Genomic DNA, 20,217 nt, shown 5'->3' with positions numbered 1-20,217 from the left:
ACTTCATTGCACTTTTTAGGCCCTGTCAGAGTTTATTTCCTATGTAGGTAGGTAAGTAGGTAAATGAGATTAGATAGGCAGATAGATTAAAAAGATGATATCCCCTTATTGAAATTTAACTGGTGATTTACACAGGCAATCGCAGCAATGAAGGTAACTGCACCTGTAAATGAGCTCTACGTTTGCAAACAGGTCATTTGTTTTCATATAACTTTAGAAATCCTATTTAGGCATCCAGTAAAATAGATATATTAAGGAATACCTGCTGTCAGGCTATTCCTACCAGTGTGGTTTTCACCTTCAGTGCTTTTGGTATGATGTCCATCTGTGCAAACATATGGACATTATTCCTACCAGTGAGTTTTCTTGTGATGATACTGGCATACTGAATGATACTGCTGCATAAAAGATCAGAGCTTATGTACTGAGTTTATGTTCCGTGCAGCTGAGGAAGGATTCTAAGCCATTTTTCTCCTATCTAGGTCCAGGTCTATCTGCTGACTGAATCTCTCACTTTCCTCAGTGGAACTCAGAGCACCTGTTATGCAGCTGTAAATTACTCTGACTACAGCAATTTCAGAGGGAATATGTATACTGGACCCACCACATGGCCATGTCCGACTCTGGTCAGCTGACTTGGGCTGCAGGCCTATACGTTGCTGTGTAGCCACCTGGATCTGGGATCCAGGAACCTGACCAGAGTGTTCCAGAGCCCTGCTCCAGCCTAGGCCTGAATATCTAAACTGCTGTTGAACAGCCCCTCAGCCAAAGCCCTACAAGCAGTGGCAGATTAACGTAAGGGCAAAAAGGGTAGTTGCCTTAGGGGCCCCAAATCTCCATAACTCCATTTTATTTAAACAATTTGCTTCTTTAATGGAACAAAAGAAGTGTGTTGTGTCATTCTTATTTTAAAATTAATGTAACTGTAGTTTTATTATGCATCATTAGTACTAATACGCAGGAATAGATTTTAAAGCATAAATAATGATGTTACATTAATATTTTAATATGCTGGGCAGGGGCAAGGGCCCCACCTGTTCTTAATCCGCCCTTGCCCATAATCAGGGGATCCAGGCCAGCTGTGAGCATTTAACCATGTGTAGACATACTCATAGGGCTACTGCTCTGGATGATGAGCTGTTGAAGTTCTGTGCACACAGGCTACCCCTAGACTGCAGGCTTCTGTCAACAAAACTTCTGCATGCGTCCAGACTGCAGATCTCTCTAATGGCATCCCTTGTTCCATGAGGAAGGAGGGATATTTCAACAGATGGTTTTTTTCCAGCGTTTGGCCCTATGTGGATGGGCCCAATGTCAGAAAAGCTTCTTCCGGCAGAACTGTCGGCAAAAAGATATGTAAATGCATTGTGCAATTTGCTTAACTCTTGCCAACAGTTCTCAGCAATCTAGACACAACTTCGGTCTGGTCCCTTCCACCCTGGCACAGAAATGGGGAAGGACATAGGACAGTCTACACCGCACAAGTATTATCATGTGAGACCAAATGATCACAATCGTCCCTATACAAATATGAATCTATGTCAAAGAAATCTTTAGCCGCCTCCTTTAGGGTAACTTTCCGGCTGCTTTGCATTGATTCAGAGTATCAGGTTTGTTAACCATTAAAATCTAATGCGGGTGGCCTTTGCTTATCAGTGCACATTTTCCTTCACTGTTTCTACCTTTTCTGATTAGTATTAAATGATAAAAAATAACCAACAATGGGATATATTGTTTGCTCACAATCACAGTTTTTTCCCTGTCAGCCAGCAGGGAAGTGCATAACTTCCTCTGCTCTGTTTCACCGGACACCAAGCTTTGCCAACATATTTTACAAGAAAGAAAATTAAAGCATACCTTAAACATGAAACTAATTCCCTTAAAACAAAGGCAGTTGTGTGGAATGGATGCAGCTCTCTGGAAGCATTAAGTTATGAGCATAAGATAAAGCAAAAATTACCTGTGATATTCTTTTTTACTTCTTATTTCTGGTGAAATGAACAAAAAATGTAGACAAGGGGTGTTTCTGTGCCTCTTGGTTCTATAGGACTTTGAGTTTAACCCAAATATCTGTGTATAAATGTGCTATACCATATAATTAGATGATGCCTTCCACACTAAAGTGGTTACTATAACTATCTGTGACCTTCCGTTTGCTGGTGGCTGTGCATTGTTGGCTCATTCAGGGAAAGATGCACAGGAGCTTTTTGATTGCTTTGTTACTTCTGCTCACTGATTTGGACTCACAGTGAGTCTCAAGAAGACAAAAGCTTTTGAAAAGAGCCCAGTACTCCAGTGATCACTGCTACTGCTACAGTCCTTTAGGCTGTTGACAAGTTGTGATGGACCGGGGAGAGTGTATGTGTGAGACTCAGGCTGGATGTGTGTGAGACAAGCAGAGCAGCTCTCAGCGGCTATGGATGACCCTGGGGCTATAACCTAGGCTGGCAGGTAATACCTCTGCCCTGAACAAAGAGGAGGGAGGAGCCGAGCTGGGTTTGATTCTGGGGGTGGCAGTTAGAAGCTGGAGGGGAGAGGGAGCTGGAAGGCAGCCAGCCTGGCAAGGGGGGAAGCTACACCCCAGAGGGGCACCCCTCGGGATCCTCTCCCCAGGATGGGTTGGAACAACTGTCTCTGACTGCTGCACTGACTCTTCTGTAAGAAACTGGGACTCTGTTGCCTAATAAACTTCCTGTTCTACCTGCTGAGTGAGAGTCACTCCTGCCTGCAGACGGGGTGCAGTGCCTGGGGACCCCGGAACCCCATCACACAAGTTCTGCTACTTCAGAAGTGTTCTGTCCTCTAGCATAAATGTGGATCATGACACATCTGCTCAATTAGCCAAAATTGACCAAATGCCTATGGTATTAAACTCCATACCAAAGCTGCAGTTTATCAGGCAGTTGTCCTGAATATCCTGCTGTATGGCTCGAAGTCATGGACAATATATCACTGCCATGTTCTGAAACTTAATCCGTTCCATATGCGCTGTCTGAGGAAGATGTCCCATTTGAATTGGTGGGACAAAACGCCTAACATTGAGGTTCTTAAGCTGTGTGGTGCCCTGGGCATGGAAGCAATGCTTACGAACAGACAGTTACACTGGACTGGTCATGTTATGAGGATGGATGATACACAGATACCAAAGATGGTCTTCTATGGCCAGCTTTCTCATGGAAAGTAATCTATCAGTGGTAAGTATAAGAGCTATAAAAACATCTTAAAGGCCAACATGAAGTCATGCAGCAAATCAACCAAAGATCAGGAAACTCTCGTTCAGGACAGATTGTCCTGGCAGCAAACCACTGTACAGGCTCTTAATTGCTTTGACAGTCAGCATACTGTAGCCAGACAGAGTCTCCCCCTTACAAGCCAGCTTGCTCGTTGCCCCCCCTCACCTTGGATGATAACAAGGGCATAGTTGGTACCTCACCGCACATTACCCGGCCACCGGCTAACACATACCTAGGCACTACACAGGAAAAGTGTAGGATCCAAAAAAGAATATACAATGCCTGCAGCTGGCAGCTTTTTATGTGATATCTGTAATCGGCTCTGGCAATCAAGGATTGGTTTAGTCGCTCACCAACAGCATCATAGAAGATGAGATCCATTGATCAACAGCTCAGTCCAAGAAGAAGAAGAAACGATGCCTTCCATGCTACTGAAACACTTTAAGGAATGCCATCCTACCCTTATTGCATGCGTGCAACCTGCTCAGTTTAAAGTAACATGTTTCCTTTTCAATAGGTACATTCTGATGTGTTAGCAAATATTTTGTGACATTACTTATTAGATTACCTGTTCGAAAGAAATCAGTTCCATATTTGTCCTGTCATAAAGAAGAACCTGTTAGCTTTATCCAGCAAATTTATTTGCACTAGCTTCTGGTATCCTTTTTTTTACAATGTCTTTTTATCGATGCTTCATCTTGAATTATATAGCCTACGGTTTGAGGAAGGAAGGAAGAACTAAAGGCATGTGGTAACTTGATGGAGGTAGTAAGGGACATGTGCAAGCAATATGTGTTTAGTTTATGCTCAAAGTTAATGTACTGAGATAATGCATGTAGTTGAAGTCTGCCCTCAGATGTATTTAGAATTCATACATCCTGCATGTGGGCATCTGGGGGCACAATGTGGAACTAGTGCTTCACATCTGCATTAGGAAATATCTGTGGAACACAATTTGGAAATTGTGTGGCCAGATTTTCAGCTGATGTAAACTGGCATAACTCTATTGACTTCTATGAAACTATACTGCTTTACACCAATTGAGGTACTGATCTTGCAGATTTAAGTTGGTGGACTCTAGTCATGAAGGGCCAAAACTATTCCAGATGTAACTCGAAAATGAATGAAGTTACACCAAGAATTATTTTTTCCTGCATGCCTCTGAATGCTTTGCCTAAGATGAAAAGTAACTGAAAAGTAACAGGTCTACAATTAAACCAATGAGCATCTCATTCTAAAATAACATGACAGAATGTAAATGTATACAAGATACGATCCAACAGTTTTATGACAGAGTTGATTAAGGCTGCCCCAAGGAAGATGAGCACACGGTGCTGTCACCAAGGTACAGGAGCCTGGAGCAGAGAAGATGTGTGGTGGAGAGACAGAGAGAGCATGGAGGAAATGGCGATCATAGGGAAGAGTTGGCCTGGAAAAGAAATACCTAAAATTCTGAGCAGAAAAGGGGAGACTTTGAGTAAAGAATGGAAAAGAGAAGGAGAATTTGAGAACCTCAGAGAGAGAAAAAATGAAAGCAGAGAAAGAAGAAGGCCATGTGATGACAGGAGAAAGAAGACCAAGTAACCCTGAATTATTTTAATAGTACAAGTATAATCAAAAGACTTGTGTATCTGAGTAGTGTTCTCTCCACATTTAAATCAATCATAAACAATTGCTTCAATTAATCTTTCGTTGAAGATCCCCAAAGACAGCCACACCTCCTGGAGATGGATCTGTGAATCATCATATGCATGTGACTGACTCACCTCCTGTTTAGATTTTAAGTACCTTTGAAAGGGATTGAATTATATTTTGCTTATATCATACTAGCCACTCTGAAGTTCCTCAATAAATAACAGTGCGTTATTGGTAGAGCTTGAACCAATTTCTATAAACCTGAATTCAGAAAAGCACTTAAGCCCATGTTTAGTAGCATTAAAAGCACATGCTCAGAGATAAGCATGCTTAAGTATTTTGACAAATCGGAAAGGGTTTAAGCATATGCTAAGTGCTTTGCTGAGCACATTTTGTAACCTCACCACATCCATCCTTACAATTCTCTAAACATTATTAGGAGGAACTAGACCACAGGCATCTTCCACATACACCGGTTATGGTTCCCCCGAATGAGTTAAGTTTCTCACCCAGGGCTGTTTCCAAAGAACAAGGAGAGTACAATGAACCTGAGATGATGAAATTCAAAGTTAAGAGAAATTTGATCAATTAATGTTAATACTAACAATGCGTGCACCAAAGGAAAAATGTAAACAATATGCTAGCCTTTATAATTTGCTGTAAGTTGTGAATGTGATTCTCCTCTGCCAGCTGTTTTGCTGGAAGCAATTAGGTAAGCATTCTCAGATTTCCACTAGGAAACTTGAATAATTGTGTATTTTTGTAAAGTTTTTTTGTCTATTTGTTAGCGAAATAATTAGACCAACATTTGGCATGGACCACTGTCAAGGGAAAAGCATTCCTATGACTAACAAGAGATGTTCTCCATTGTATCACAAAGTGTATTGAGTGCCAAACATGGGCAAATATACAATATATACTCAGTATGTGGTAACACGGCATCTTTCCCTGGTATGCAGAAACACAGCTAGCCTCAATATGTTATCCAGTCTGAATAAAATACTTCTGCTTTCTTTGTATATTGGCCCCAGTTTTCAGATATGCCACACTAGTAGTTGAGTCAGAATGGAAGGTGTAATAGAAGGGGCTTTGACCTACCTTTCCTTCTCCTGTTTTCTGGGGCAGCTGAAGGCCTCTCCAGCCTCCCAGTGAAAGCACCTTTCCTTCTCCTGTTTTCTGGGGCAGCTGAAGGCCTCCCCAGCCTCCCAATGAAAGTTAGAGCAGCCTCAAGGCTACACAAGCCATAAGATTTTGATTCCTATTTCCCTTCAGGCTTTGCAAAGCATAGAATAGCTCTAGAACAGTAAACATAAGATTTGATCCCTTAATCATACACTCCATCCCAGCCTTCTGCTTAGTTTAAGAGATGGGAGCAGGAATGGTATAGAAGATTTATGCCCATTCTACCCCAGCTAGGACAGGCCTTCTTAGGGCCTTTTACACATCCCAAACAATTTAAAGGGCCCTATGTGTAAAAAAAAGAAAAAAAAACAGTCCCATTGTGTAGCATAACTAAAAAAGGCCAACGACAAGAAGTCCATATTTGCCCTTTGCCATCTAGGGATCCCACCACCTTTCAGTTCCCATGTGGTTATCTTTTACTAACTTGTTTAAACATCCACTGGGTGAACCTGTTTGGAGTTTTCTGTTGGCTCTGGTAGACTTTCCCTCCTGTACTCGACTGAGCAGTGCTCAACAGGACAATAGACCAAGTCTGGGGAGAGTGTTTCCAGGTCCTTTGGCTCAAAAGGCTCTTTTTCCTCAGATGGATGGCTTCCCAGTTCAGGTCAGCTGGTGCATGGCTCAGCAGCAGCCCAGAGCCAGTGCCTGGCCAGCCATAAATAGAAAGTAATCCTCAGACATTCTGCCCCCAGTTTTATATCAAGCAAATGTTCCTAATTTTCTTTGTGTTCAAAGATGGGCAAAATTCCTTTAGCCCATCTGTAACTATCGCTGCAAGGGATGCCACATGGCAAACTGCAGCTGTAGAAAGGATGTGGAGTTTTGTGGGCATGTTTCCCCTTCCACATCTTTTAATATAGGAGAGGGAATGTCAGGAGCACAACAGTTACTGGGTGGTGACTTTTCATCAGCAATCTGCATTGTTCACAAAGGGAATGAAAAGCAGCAATTTATGTGCATCAATTGCTGCAGTAGAGCAGGGATATCGCTCTTTGCATTACACCATTTGGGAGACTGACTGCATTAGGAGCATTTACAGGGAATATCGCAGTTCAGGTTGACAGTGTGTACAAGATACATGACAAGACACCAGACCAGAGCAAAAGATAAAAAATGAAACAAACTACACTTGGTCCACAATAAATGATGCTTTCATACGAAAGAACGCACAAGTGTTTCTATTCAGATTCACATTGTTATCACTTACTATGAAGTACTTCCTATAGTTCAGGGCTGAAAATCCAGTTCCATAATGCTCCAAAGTTAAACATTTCACCTATTATTCTTTCCTGTCTGTGTGTTTTTAAGAGTTTCCCATAATTCAATCTTGAAGCTCCAACTGTTTAAAATATATCGAGACAGTATATATAAAAATTTTCTTGACTAGTTGGGAGATTTATTCTGTAAAAGAGAATGAATTACATCGGAGAGAGTCAGATTACTGTGATAAATAGTTTTAGATGTTTATTTTTATCTGGAACGATTGTTTACTCTCAGCATTACAACATCCTATTATAGATTCAGCAGTGATATTTCATCACCTGTTGAATGCTTCTTTGAATTGTAGGTTGTCTAACAAATGTGATTTAGCAGTTCCTGTTGCTGGAACTTTATATGATTACTTACTTAGAAGCTGAACTGACAGCAGTAGAATATTTCCAGTACATTGGTAAAGGCAGAAAACAAACTGAGAAACTGAAAGACTCTTTTACAGTGAGGCCTCACTGGAGTTGATTTGGTGACCAGATGAAGCATTAGCTACTAATTACTTCAGTATTAATGAATTCTAATGTGCCTTATTAAAAATGTGTTCATTTATATAGGACACTGATTATTATCGTGATGGGTATATTGTAATTGCATTTGGTTAGGTTAAATTAGATGTGATTAGATAAAGGTGCATTTCTATTTAAGATCAATATAGATTTTGTCCTGGAATTAGTTTGTTTTAATTCTCTTGTATTAAAAAAAATTCACAATGGTCCCACAGTATGAGTGCCATTTTCACAAGCATTACTGGTGCTTGCCCAGACATAATGAAAGTAAAACAGACAAAGAGTGGCAGGCACTAAATGGTTAATTGTGACATGCACTCACTTCTACAGATGGTGCTAGCGAAAGTTATGCACAGATATTTATGCTAGAATAGACTCTTCAGTTATTAATCCAGAGTCATACCTGTTGACTCATTGAAGAAAGCAAAAAGAGTCTAATTTAAAAACTTCAAGACACAAATTTCTAAGGTGAATAAGAAAGCAACTACTATTGAACTGAGGGCTCTACTCTATTGTCCTCACTGTAAGGACAGCCAAGTTCAACGTTTCCCCAAGAACCATCCTCAGAGTCAACCTGATCTCACTTGAAGTACCAGGTGTCATCTCAAATTTTTCTGCTGAGCTATACGAGAAAAAAGCCTTCAGATAAGATTAATACTGCACCCTAGGTTTCATTTGGGGGGTGGGGAGGGATAGATCAGTGGTTTGAGCACTGGCATTCTAAACCCAGGGTTGTGAGCTCAATCCTCAAGGAGGCCATTTAAGAATTAGGGCAAATAGATATCAGGGATGGTGCTTGGTCCTGCCAACAGGACAAGGGACTGGACTAGATGACCTCCCAAGGTCCTGTCTAGTTCTAAGAGATATGTGTATTTCCAATTACATATAGTTCTCTGCTCCCTCTGAACTTACACCTTAGAGTTTAGTTGAGATACTTTGGAATTAAATCTCAATATAATACAACAGACACACTCAAACTTCCAACTTAGAAAAGTTCCCAGTAGAGTAGCTACATTATACTATACCCAGCTCTGTAAACAACCATACCATCCTGACCTCCCATTCCTAATAATTTTCGCTTTAATTTAAGTTAATCTAATAGGTCACCTTTCCTTTAAGCAAAACAAAAAGGCCCTCACTGAAACATGATGAATAATTTAAAATGTTGTCACATTAAAGCAGTGCCTAACTTCAAACCACATATTCTAAGATTTCTTCTGTGTCTACTCTAAGTACAATAATACAATCATCAGAAGCCACTGGATTTAAAATGGAGTACAGTTTGTGATGCCCCCATTACCTTTATTCAAGAGAAAATCAAGTCTTAACTGTTAGTTTCTGTCTGTCTCCCTTACTTAATTCAGCTCTTTCATGATTCAGTACCATACATAATAGTGACCTCCAGTTCAGCAAAGTATTCAAGCACATGCCTAGGGCTTGTCTCCATTATGCGGAGGACCAACACTACAGCAATCAAGGCACCAGCAGTCAATTTATCATGTCTGCTTAGACATGATCAATCAATCTCTGAACTTTCTCCCGTCGACTCCAATATTTCACCAGGACTGGAAGAGTAGTCCCCACTGACCTTACCCATGTGGAAGGTGCCACAAGGAGTATGTTGACTTCAACTACACTATTTGTGGAGCTGAAGTTGTGTAGGTTAGATAACATAGGCCTTAGGTAAGCAAATAAGTAGTCCTACCAAGTCACATGAAGCACCTTGTTAAATGGGAGACATGACTGGAAAAGAGAAAAACAGAGGGACAGAATGTAATGCAGCTCCCCTGTAAATTACAACGGTATCCCGAGAACCCCAGCACTGCTACTTTATTAATACCACAATATGAAACCTGTAGGTGTATATATGCATACACGCATGGAATTATCTTTTACAAAACAGCATTGAGAGAAAAAGAAGTCTATAAAATGTCTGGAGAATTGCTCCAAAAAGATGGTAGGAATCACCCTTGAACATTAGCTATTAGCTTGAATATTAGCTATTATAGATAGTTGTCATGTAGTCAATGACAGAATATTGCATTTGCATGTCAATACTTATGGGGGGGGTTGACACACCATGATCGATCATCTGGAGATCGATTTTGGCAAATCAGTAAAGATGCAGCAAAACTGATCTCTCTCAGCTCGGTCATCAACCCTTTTACTCCACTCTGCTGAGTGGAGTAAGGGACATCAGCACAAGCCTGATGAGCCTCAATCTACACCAGGGAACAAAGTCAGCTTTTATACGTTGATTCTAGTTACGCTAATGGAATGGCTAGAATTGCATATCTGGGATTGACTTTGATCCCTGGTTTAGACCAGGCCTTAGGCTATGTCTAGACTGTGGTTGCTATTTCAGGATACAAAGCAGCAAGCCTGTGGCTTTCTTCTGCACATAAAATAGTGCAGCTATTTCAGGCGGGGTATTCCATTTCCACTACTCCTCAACATGAAGGAGTAGAGGAAAACTTGAAATAGGCACTTATTTTGAACTCCAGTGCCATTTGGATTGCTTAAATTATTTCAAGCTGGACATGTGATCTAGACATACCCTCGAAAACTGGACAGAAGCCAGTAATTTAACATTTAGACAGACAGACAAAGAGATGCCACCCAGACTATCCCAGGCCTTTTTTCTCCAGTTTTGTTGTAAAATAGGGGGACACTAAACAAATACTAACATTTAAGCTGATGTCCAGTATCTAGGCAAGAACTTGACCAGTATGTTCAAAGTATCCAGATCTTATTGTAATTCAGCTCCAATGCAAGCTAATGCACAGAATGCCTAGATATATGTTGTACCTTGTCTCGTCCTTTGTGTTCAGAAACTTATGTTTTGTATTGAACACACTGTAATCATGTTTTCATCTTTTTCTTTTAAAAATGCTAGTAAAAATGTTCTTTTAAATATCCATATGCTGGCACACGCAGGCTCATATGGTCTTTCCCAGCGCTTGTTCGGTCCTATGCCATGTAATTCCTGTGCCTGTGCTGTACCTTTTTATGGAAGGTGAAAAAGTAGCACACACTTGATATACCTCCTCTTATGAAATAGCAGGGGTATGTGTGAAATTCTCAGGCTCTGTGCAGGGTCAACTGTGTTGACAACTATTCCACTTCTGGACAATTGTAGCTTGAAGCAGCTGCTGAATGGGGCTTACACATAGCTACAGAAGTCAGATACTGTTTTCCTTCAATTTGCTTAAATAGTGGCACAGTGTTCAAGCCCGTAAATGAAGTCATAAGGAAATACTTTTGTCTAATTACCTGTTTTAGAATGCCTGCCGCATCAACATGCTCAAACAGAGGTTTTAAGGAAACGCTGGAGTATGACACAATTACTTTAAAACATATACACACACACATTGTGAAAAGGACATTAACGAACCCTGACACATATTTTTCTTTCCTTTTCAAGAATAAGAAGAGGCATGTTTAGGAAAGTATGTTTAGAATTGTATGTTGCCTGAATCTGATAAAATGATAATTAAGCTGATGTTTAGGGCAGCCAGATGGTTTTGTGTAATCCAACTGTCTTGCTTTAAGTGCCAAGGGATGCCAAAATCATAATAAGCAGATAATTATTAAGTAGTCTAATTAAGTTTTGCTGAAGAACACTTCTGGAAACATACCTATATTGGCAGCTTCTAAATCATAAGTTGATAGCACTGCAAGAAGTAGAAAGGTACCCTTGCGGGGAAAATGATATAGCTACTTCAAGAAGAAAATATTTATGTATCATTAAAAGCCTGTTGTCACAGAGAGGCAGCCTTGTTAGTCTGTAGCTTCACAAAACAAAAAAGCAGTCCTGCAACACTTCAAAGAATAACAAAAGTCATTAGGTGATGAGTGTTTGTGGGACAGACCCACTTCTTCATGTACATGAAATTAATTTAACTGAAGATTGAAATCACAGTTTTGCTGTATTCATCCTTCAATGGGATGGAGATCTTATTCAATATTTCAGTGGGAAGAGTAGAGTCTTCGAACATCTTTAGCGAACCAAGAAAAAGCAGACACTGCAGAAAATTGTAGTATCAAAACTGCCACTTTTGTGATATATAAATAACTTTAAAAACAATAAACCACAGCTTACCTGCTGCAGGATTCAAACTAAGATGATTTGATTTGGTGGGTTTTACGATGGTCACCATTTATCTCTGCCACTGACTTTCTGAATGGCATTGAGCAAGTCACTTAATCTTTGTGTCTAAAGTTACCCATCAATAGTTTTGGGTAAATAAATGCTTGTAATAGTACTTAATTCATCATGGCATTTTAAGAGCAAATATAGTAAAGTGTTGTAAGATATGCAAATCACAGCCCTGTGTGGTGTGTTCTTACTTCTATCATCATTTTTTCTCTGGGGATAACTTCTCATGACCCCTACAGCCTTCTCATGTAATGATGGCCTTGTCCTCTTCCCAGGAAGACTACCTTTGGTTGCCCTGCAAAGGAAGTGCATTTCAAACAGTGACATAGCCACCACAGTTACACTATACTCCAGAAACTGAGTCAGGTTGATGGCTATCTGCATCTCTCTGAACAAGGCAGCTCACCTTTCACTTGGGGGAGATTGCTGATAGAATTAACTTGCATTCTTTCATACAGAATATTGTGCTAAAAGATTCAGTAAAGGACTATGCAAAAGTGGAATTAACTGCATTTAGCTGGTTAAAATGTACCACTCTCTGAACAAACCTCCAAGAAATAAAATACACACACAAACTAAAATATTTTAAAAGAATATTTACAATCAATTTTAAGAAAAGATACAATTAGCATTACAACATCTGATATTCATCTAAATATCAAGGGGTTAAAACACTCCCTCTATCATTTTCTACAGAAGCATTGCTAAATCCAAGCACAATATATTATAGGTTGAATTCAAGAGTATACAACATAGTGTGAAATTATACCAATGCATGATAAGAATTGGTTTCTTCTTGATTCTTCTCCTCTCCTTTCCTCTATCAGCTCAGTCAGTGCAGAAGGGTAGACCAGATTATGACAGGGACACTTCATTGTGAGAGCTGGCATCCAGATTTTGAAAAATAAGAGATTAAACTGATGCTCCTAAAACTTGATTTAGGCTTCAACAAAAGTGGGTTGGTTTTGAAAAGTGTTGAATGCTGTGGTTGATGGAAGCTACTTGTTACTTTACACTTTTGAAAAGCAGCCCACCTTATTTAGGATCCTAAGGGCTGGATTTCCACAAACTACTTAAGTGATTTTGGAGCAAAAGTTTCTTTGAAAACCATGGGATTTGGGCCCTTAGCACACTTAGGTTCATTGAAAAGTCCCACAGAAAAAGAGGATCACAACTTCAGGCTTCTTGGCCTTCATCAACCTCATGGCATACTGCCATCAAATGAGCAATTGCTAATGATTATACTGACCCAAAGGTCTCTAATGCATCTTCTCCAGAGCTGACAGTTTCAAACGTACCAATAAGTTTACCTGTCATGACACAAAGCAGGAAATTGTTGCTGCTATAGTTACAAATCCAGAAAACTCTTTGCATATTTTCAAAGCAAGTAAAATGAATCAGATTGTTTATTTTAATCTTTTTCATTTTACATATGTGGCAGAGTACAGCTCTTAAACATGCTGGCTGAAAATAAAGCTTGCCAGGCTTTGGCAGGGCTAACCTTAGCATTTTACAGACTTCTAAAGTTAAGTACACTTCATTATATTGGCTATGCGAAGAGAAGAAATGGCAGGTTTTGGTTGCTGTTGGGCTGGTTTTGTTGGCTTATGGGTTTTCAATTTTCAAATGTCAAGATGGGCTTATAGTACATCAAGCCCTGCATCTCAGGTGACTTCCCTCATTGCTGATGCATTTAGCCACGGGGTACTAGCACAGCAGTTACTAAGTGAAGCAACTGCACCCCAGCATTTGCAGAGGGAAAACATGGAATAACTCAGTCAACTGAAAATGTACCGGGAGTTTAGGTAATGCACTAACGGGTGCAGCCAGAACATTCAAGCTAATGTTTCTACTCTTGAAAAAATATGTCTGGGGGACCATTTAATGACAACAAATAGTTAGCAGGACCTGGGGTTTAAGTCTCAGCACATCCAGAAACACAGTGCCTTCCAGATATTGAATATTGGCATACTGACGGGTGCTGTCTTAGAGAGAACATTGAGTTACGAGAGACCAACAGCATAGCACCTGGACCTTTAATAGCACGGAAACATTTCGCGCAGTTCAGTCGCCATGATGTCTTTGTTATGCCTGCCAACAAAACTGAAAACTAGGCCGGATTAAAATGGCCAGGTGGCATTAATCAAACCCAAGGGACAGAGTTGGGGTAGATCTTCCAGACTCAATGGTAGCTGAAGTGAGAGCAGTGGTCCGTGTAGGTGAGTCACACACCTACACATAAGTGACCTAGTTTTGATTGATTCCATTTCTTTCCTCCGCTCTTGCTCATTTTTGTTCCAAACTTGTGGCACAGACAGAGATCACCTACTAAAACCCAGCCCTTTTCAAGTCAGTTTTGTTTTCAGGAAAAGGACCCAGCCAGCTGGCATAATTTGCAACAAGACTTTAAACTCAGCACATTTTTGCAAAACAGTTTTCCAAAATGAAACACAAAGAAGTACAAAAAATGTAATTGGGTTTGGCAACAGCTGGCACTGCTTTGCAGTGCCACAGAGATGGGTCTCTTCTACTGCAGCCAGCAAAGACCTTTATGCCAAATCTGTGCTCGTCTGAGCCTGAAAGAACCACTCCTTTAGCCAAGAGGCAAGGAGTATAAGAATTCAACGCAGAGCCAGATGCCTAGCCAGAACAGAACAAGCTGTGTAGACTGATTCTTTAATGCTTAATATTTGTTTTGGTTTCCATTTACCACTTTAAAGTGGCTCTATGGCTCAGAGCTGAGAGCAGGAATCAGCCTGATCCACCAGCCCAGGGCAAAGAACAGGCAGCACCCGAAGCAAGCAATCTTTCCCCAGCCATCAACCCAGGCCAAAAAAAGACATAAGCAATGGCAGAGCCTCAGAGAGCTGTAAGTTATTTGGATCGCAGCCCACAATAACATCAGAGACAGCCAGGAGCATGGTAAGTCCTACAGGTCCTAGGGGTGATGGTCCAGGGAGGTCCGACTTGTGGACCAGGGAGATCCAACCTGTAGAAGATGACACTGGATTAAATTTTCAGCAGGTCTCCACCTATGCTGCAAATCCCTTCATAGACACATGGAAGGAACAGAAAAGGAATGAGTTTCCAATGTTCATGCTATACTACAGCCTTATCCATCTCAAGTTCTGGTAATCAGGCTATTTGTTGTCATATGTGTAAATAAGGTGAGGCATATTCATAAAATACACAGACAAAGTCATATCATTTGCATAAAAACTCCAAGTTCCCAATACTTTAGTCTTAATGTGGGAGGGCAGAGCTGATTAAAGAGAGCACACACTATTCTCCAGAACCTGAAGAAAGGCTAGTACAGGTTGAACCTCTGAACTCTGAAACTCTTTCGTCTGGCAGAACCATGGATGCTGCTGGACCAGAGAGCCCCAGAGGCTGGGAGTGGAGCCACAGAGTCCAGTTGGGAGCCACAGAGTCCTAGTCAGGCCAGCAGCAGGAAGCTGGTAGCAGCTGATGAGCTGCAGCTGGGGCCTCGCCAGTGGCAGGGAAGCTGGCACTGGCTGGAGAGCTGCAGTCATATGTCCCTGCTGGGACCAGGCTGGCAGCAGTGGGACCAGAGGCCAGGAGCCCTGTTGGACTGGAAAGCAAAGCCCAGTGGCTGGTGTTGGCAGCCTGGAGCAGGCTGACAGCCCAGAGGTGAGCCTGGGAGCAGGGACCAGTGGCCAGCAGGTGATCATTGAGCTCCCCTAGTCTGGCAAAATCCCTGGCTCATGACTACTCAGGTTCCAAGGGTGGTAGACCAGGGAGGTCAAACCTATAGAAAATGACACGGGATTAAATTTTCAGCAGGTCCCCACCAATGCTGTCAACCCCTTCATAGACACATGGAAAGACCAGGGAAGGAAAGCATTGGATATCTCAGTGGTTTGATCATTGGCTTGCTTAACCCACAGTTGTGAGCTCAGCCTTTGAGAGAGGCCATTTAGGGATTGGGGCAAATAGATTAAGAAAAAATCTGATAGGGATTGAGAGAGGTCCTGCTGTGAGTGCAGGGGACTGAACACGATGGCTTCTGAAGGTCCCTCCCAGCGCTATGAGATGATGTGAGTTCCCAAAAGCAACATAGACACAAAGGGTCTTCGTGCAGATGGCCTTGTCCTCCTGTGGATCCCTTGTGATCAGGACCTGGACAGCCATAGACATTTTGTCACCCAAGGTGGGAAATGTTTTTGGCATTCTCCCTAATGCCACCAACTCAAAAGTTGAAAGGAAAAAAACCAACATGGATTTGGTACCACTAAAAAGTGGCCTGCAGGTTGACTGCCCTGATTGCCCACCCCTGAAGCCAGCTAGAATCTATGGAATCTACGTTCACAGTTTTCTGTTCATTCCATGGCAGCTGGATACTGTATTCTATTCCCCTTTTGGATAACAAATCTGCAGCATGCATCTTCCCCAACTCCTTCCTATGGGTTTACTTTTTACGTGCGAAGAAACAACCAGGCCCCAGGTAGTCTGGAAACCAAAGACCGAACAGACCTTTAAATTCAGCTCCAGGAACCAATGAATGCACAGGACAGCAAAATCCCTGGTTCAGGACCACTCAGGTTCCAAGGGTGGTGGACCAGGGACGTCAAACCTGTAGAAGATGACACAGGATTAAATTTTCAGCAGGTCCACACCAATGCTGTCAGCCCCTTTGTGGACACACTGAAGGACCAGGAAAAGAATGAGTTGGATATCTCAGTGTTTTGATCATTAGCCTGCTAAATCCACAGTTGTGAGCTCAGCCCTCGAGGGAGGCCATTTAGGGATTGAGGCAAACAGATTAAGAAAAATCCGTTAGGGATTGAGAGAGTTGAAAAGTTGAAAGGAAAAAAAAACAACATGGATTTGGTACCTCTAAAAAGTGGCCTGCAGGATGACTGCCCTAATTGCCCACCCAGAGGCCAGCCAGAACCTATGGAATCTAGGTTCACAGTTTTCTGTTCATTCCGTGGCAGCTGGATACTTCAAGCTAGAAAATCCAAGACAGACAAATTTTTCATAAGTAAATAAAAGCTGAAGCAGCCAAATTCTGGATTCAGCTTTATGTCTTAGTGACCGTTAGACTCTGACCACTGCATCGCTGTCTCCCTCTGTTCCTACAGCCCATGTAGAATTGATGTGACCCTAGAGGTCATTGTTGTCACCCAAAATCTTAAATGAAAGCAATATAAATAAATATTCTAGATGTGGACATTCCTATTTCTCTGACCCCTCATCCTGTGCTCCTGACATTAAGAAGATTAGGTTACCTATTAGCACTATGTTAGTAGACTGACAAAGAGGTGGAAAGCCCTTCTTTTTTCCTTGGGCTTCAGTGCCCATTTTAACAGTTATACGAGTACAAAATATGGTTGCATTTAAAGTGGTTGATCCTGTAAGGTGCTAAGCACATCAGTTCCCTCTGAAAAGTCAGTGAGAGTTGTGAGCTGTAAGAACCTTGTACAAAGTGGTTAGTTTTTTATAGATCAGGGCCACAGAACAAAGTATGATTGCATGCGACCATGGCTGCAAACAGCTGTTAGGTTTACTTGATATGACTATAATCTAACGCAGTGAACCAGGAGGCATTTCAGGAGGCTTGTTTTGTTTTGTTTTGTTTTTAAATTTCACTCACTCTCTTCTTCTCTTGAGCTGCTCCATTTGAATTAGCATTTTGAGCTCAAAGATCACTTGGTCTCAGCTCTGGGGGAGTATTGCTGGAAAGTTTGAGAAAGAGCCATTCAACCATTTTTATATTATAAGGCACTTGGCTTTTGAATGTGACACGTTCTAGGCAGGGAATTCCCATTGGATAGATGTCTTTCAAGAGATTTATTGTTAGCATTTGAAATCTAAGTTCCACACTTGACAAGTAGAACTTTTCACTAAGATCCGAAAGGATGGTAATATGCTGTATTAAGATGAAATCATAACTCATGTCTATGACATGAGACTATTACATGGTGGGCAACAATTTTTGATGGAGGGGGCACTCCACGATTTTGGCAATTGATCAAGGACCAGACTTTTCTATGGTGGAAGTGTAGGGTCTGGGATGAAGGTGGGTGCAGAGGAGAGCTTGGGGTAGGGAATGGGGTGAACAAGAAAGTGTGGGATCTGAGAAGGAGTTTGGTGAAGGAGGGCATTGCCCTGGGGCAGAGGATTGGGATTCTGGTCCAGGAAGGGGTATGGGTGCAGGGTCTGGGAGGGACTTGCAGTGTAGAGGACAGTGGAGTGCAGAGGGTTTGGATGGTGACCTGGAGCAGGGAGCTGGAAAGCAGGAGAGACTGGCATGCCCGAGGCAGGATCTGGTTGAGAGGCACTTACCTATGCAGCTCCCAGTCAGCAGCCCTGCCAGTCCCTCAGGCATACTCACTTGGCTCAGAGTGGCCAACGTGGACTGCACCATGTGCCTTTCGATGACATGTGGCAGGCAAGGGATAAGCAGGAGGCTTCACAGAGTGCCCCCACACCAGCAGAATCACTCAGCTCCCATTGGCTGGAACCAGCACAGGCACAGGGAACTGCTCCCCACCTGAGGGTCCCGGTGGGGTGGCCATGGGCTAGACTGAATGGCTTGAAGGGACGGATCCAGTCTGCTGGCCATATCTTGGTTGCTTCAGCTTTATTAGTTCAATAAGAATAAAATTCACCCCTATGCACAGGCCAGCATCAGAACTATGCATCACATAAATGCCAGTCAGATTCTGATTCTTACAGCTAATGTAGACTTCTGCTACACAGGGTGCAGTCATCCTCTTTGCAGTGAAGAAGGTGAAATACAAACCACAATCCATCCCAGGAATGTGTTCAGCAGAGAATTGCCAGGAGATTCCAATACATTCCAATACATTGCCAGGAGATTCCAATACACACAAGCAGCCACATGAAAGTGACTGAAGGGTGTCTTTGTCCCATGACAATACAAGAACATCAGCAGTGTAAACAGCTTGTTGGCAGGGAGAAATCAATGGGCTGTTAGTTACAAGAAGGTATGGAGGGTATCACGTCCTTCAAGATATAAATATGTAAGGTGGGAAAAAGGTTTGTTGAAGCAACGAAGGAAAGGAGCTTTGATGGATGTGTGAGGGAAGGGTAGGTGGGGAAGACAGGAGAGTGACTGGAGGGTTAGGAAAAACACAACCTACTCGAACTTTTGCCAAACTAGACTGAAGTTCACAACTGCAGTAAGCACTGAATCAAAGCTAAGTTCCAGTGGGTTCAAGGCTCACTGTGAATGTTTCATACAACTTTACAAGTTACCAATGCAAGCACAATCTTGGAACCAGTTTAAAAAGCCCAGCTGATCCAAGAAACAGCACCTACACTTCACCAAGAGTATCCTAACTAGAACTAGCAATTACTGAGATTTGAAATGATTTTCTCCATCACCCACACACACATCCCTGGACACACACATAATATAATTAATATGAAACAAGGGTTTCAAATACCCTGATGGCAGAGGGGTTAAGAACAACAACAGTTACAAAGCCCACTGGCATTTGAATCATCCGCTAATAATACAGTGTTTATGACCCTTTGCCTTTTCATAAAAGCTGAATATTCAGCAGTGTTCCATTGTGTTTTAAAATAAGTTTTCGAGAGGATTCATTTTCCTCTTACAAGTGAAATAGATGACTGTTTACTTCTGGGGTTTTTTTTGTTTTGTTTTGGGTTTTTTGGTTTGGTTTGGTTTTTCTGGGTTTCTTTGTTTTGTTTTGTTTTTTTGTCAAACTGTCAAAACAGTGACCTAACTGGAAGCCACTTCCTGGCATAGCCACCATGGAATCAAGAGTGCTTCTACTTCATGGACTCCAAAAGAACCCATGCAAGCTGGCTACCCACGGGAAACAGCTTGCTCCAAGATAACGTGGGAGAGGAACAATTGCACCACTTCTTTCTCATTTTACAAAAACATGTGAGTCCTTGTGTAGGCTCCAGCAGCATCTCTGTGCCAAGCATGACAGAAGGGAGATTGTAACCTTTGCAAGCTGCCAATGACCCAAGAAATGTATATTTCTTCAGGGGTTCTGATTTCCACCGACTATTACAATGGTGGCCTTGAAATAGAGAAAAATGAATATTAACATGCATGGCAGAAGGTACCTGATCTTATCTGAGGAACGTGTTGTCTTTGGAGGCCCTAGGTGTGAGTGTAAGTTCACTTCTGGCAGCAACAGTGTGAACAAGGTATCAGCAACAGCCTTATCTGATGGAAAGAGCCCTGAGCCATGCGCCTTCTTTTCAC

General features: G+C 41.9%; 1 long non-coding RNA gene across 1 annotated transcript in view; it reads left to right on the top strand.

Moving 5' to 3' along the window:
• LOC142015861 (uncharacterized) overlaps positions 1 to 952 on the top strand; it is a 39,164-nt gene extending 38,212 nt beyond the window's left edge. The window contains exon 4 of the long non-coding RNA XR_012646235.1: positions 483 to 952. This is a non-coding gene — a long non-coding RNA (uncharacterized LOC142015861). The remainder of the gene's footprint in view (positions 1 to 482) is intronic.
• The last annotated feature ends 19,265 nt before the right edge of the window (positions 953 to 20,217 follow it).

This window comes from Carettochelys insculpta, chromosome 7 (assembly GCF_033958435.1).
Source record: "Carettochelys insculpta isolate YL-2023 chromosome 7, ASM3395843v1, whole genome shotgun sequence".
Taxonomy (NCBI): Eukaryota; Metazoa; Chordata; order Testudines; family Carettochelyidae; genus Carettochelys; species Carettochelys insculpta.
Note: the sequence above shows the minus strand (reverse complement) of the source record. Positions and strands in the feature narration are given on the sequence as shown.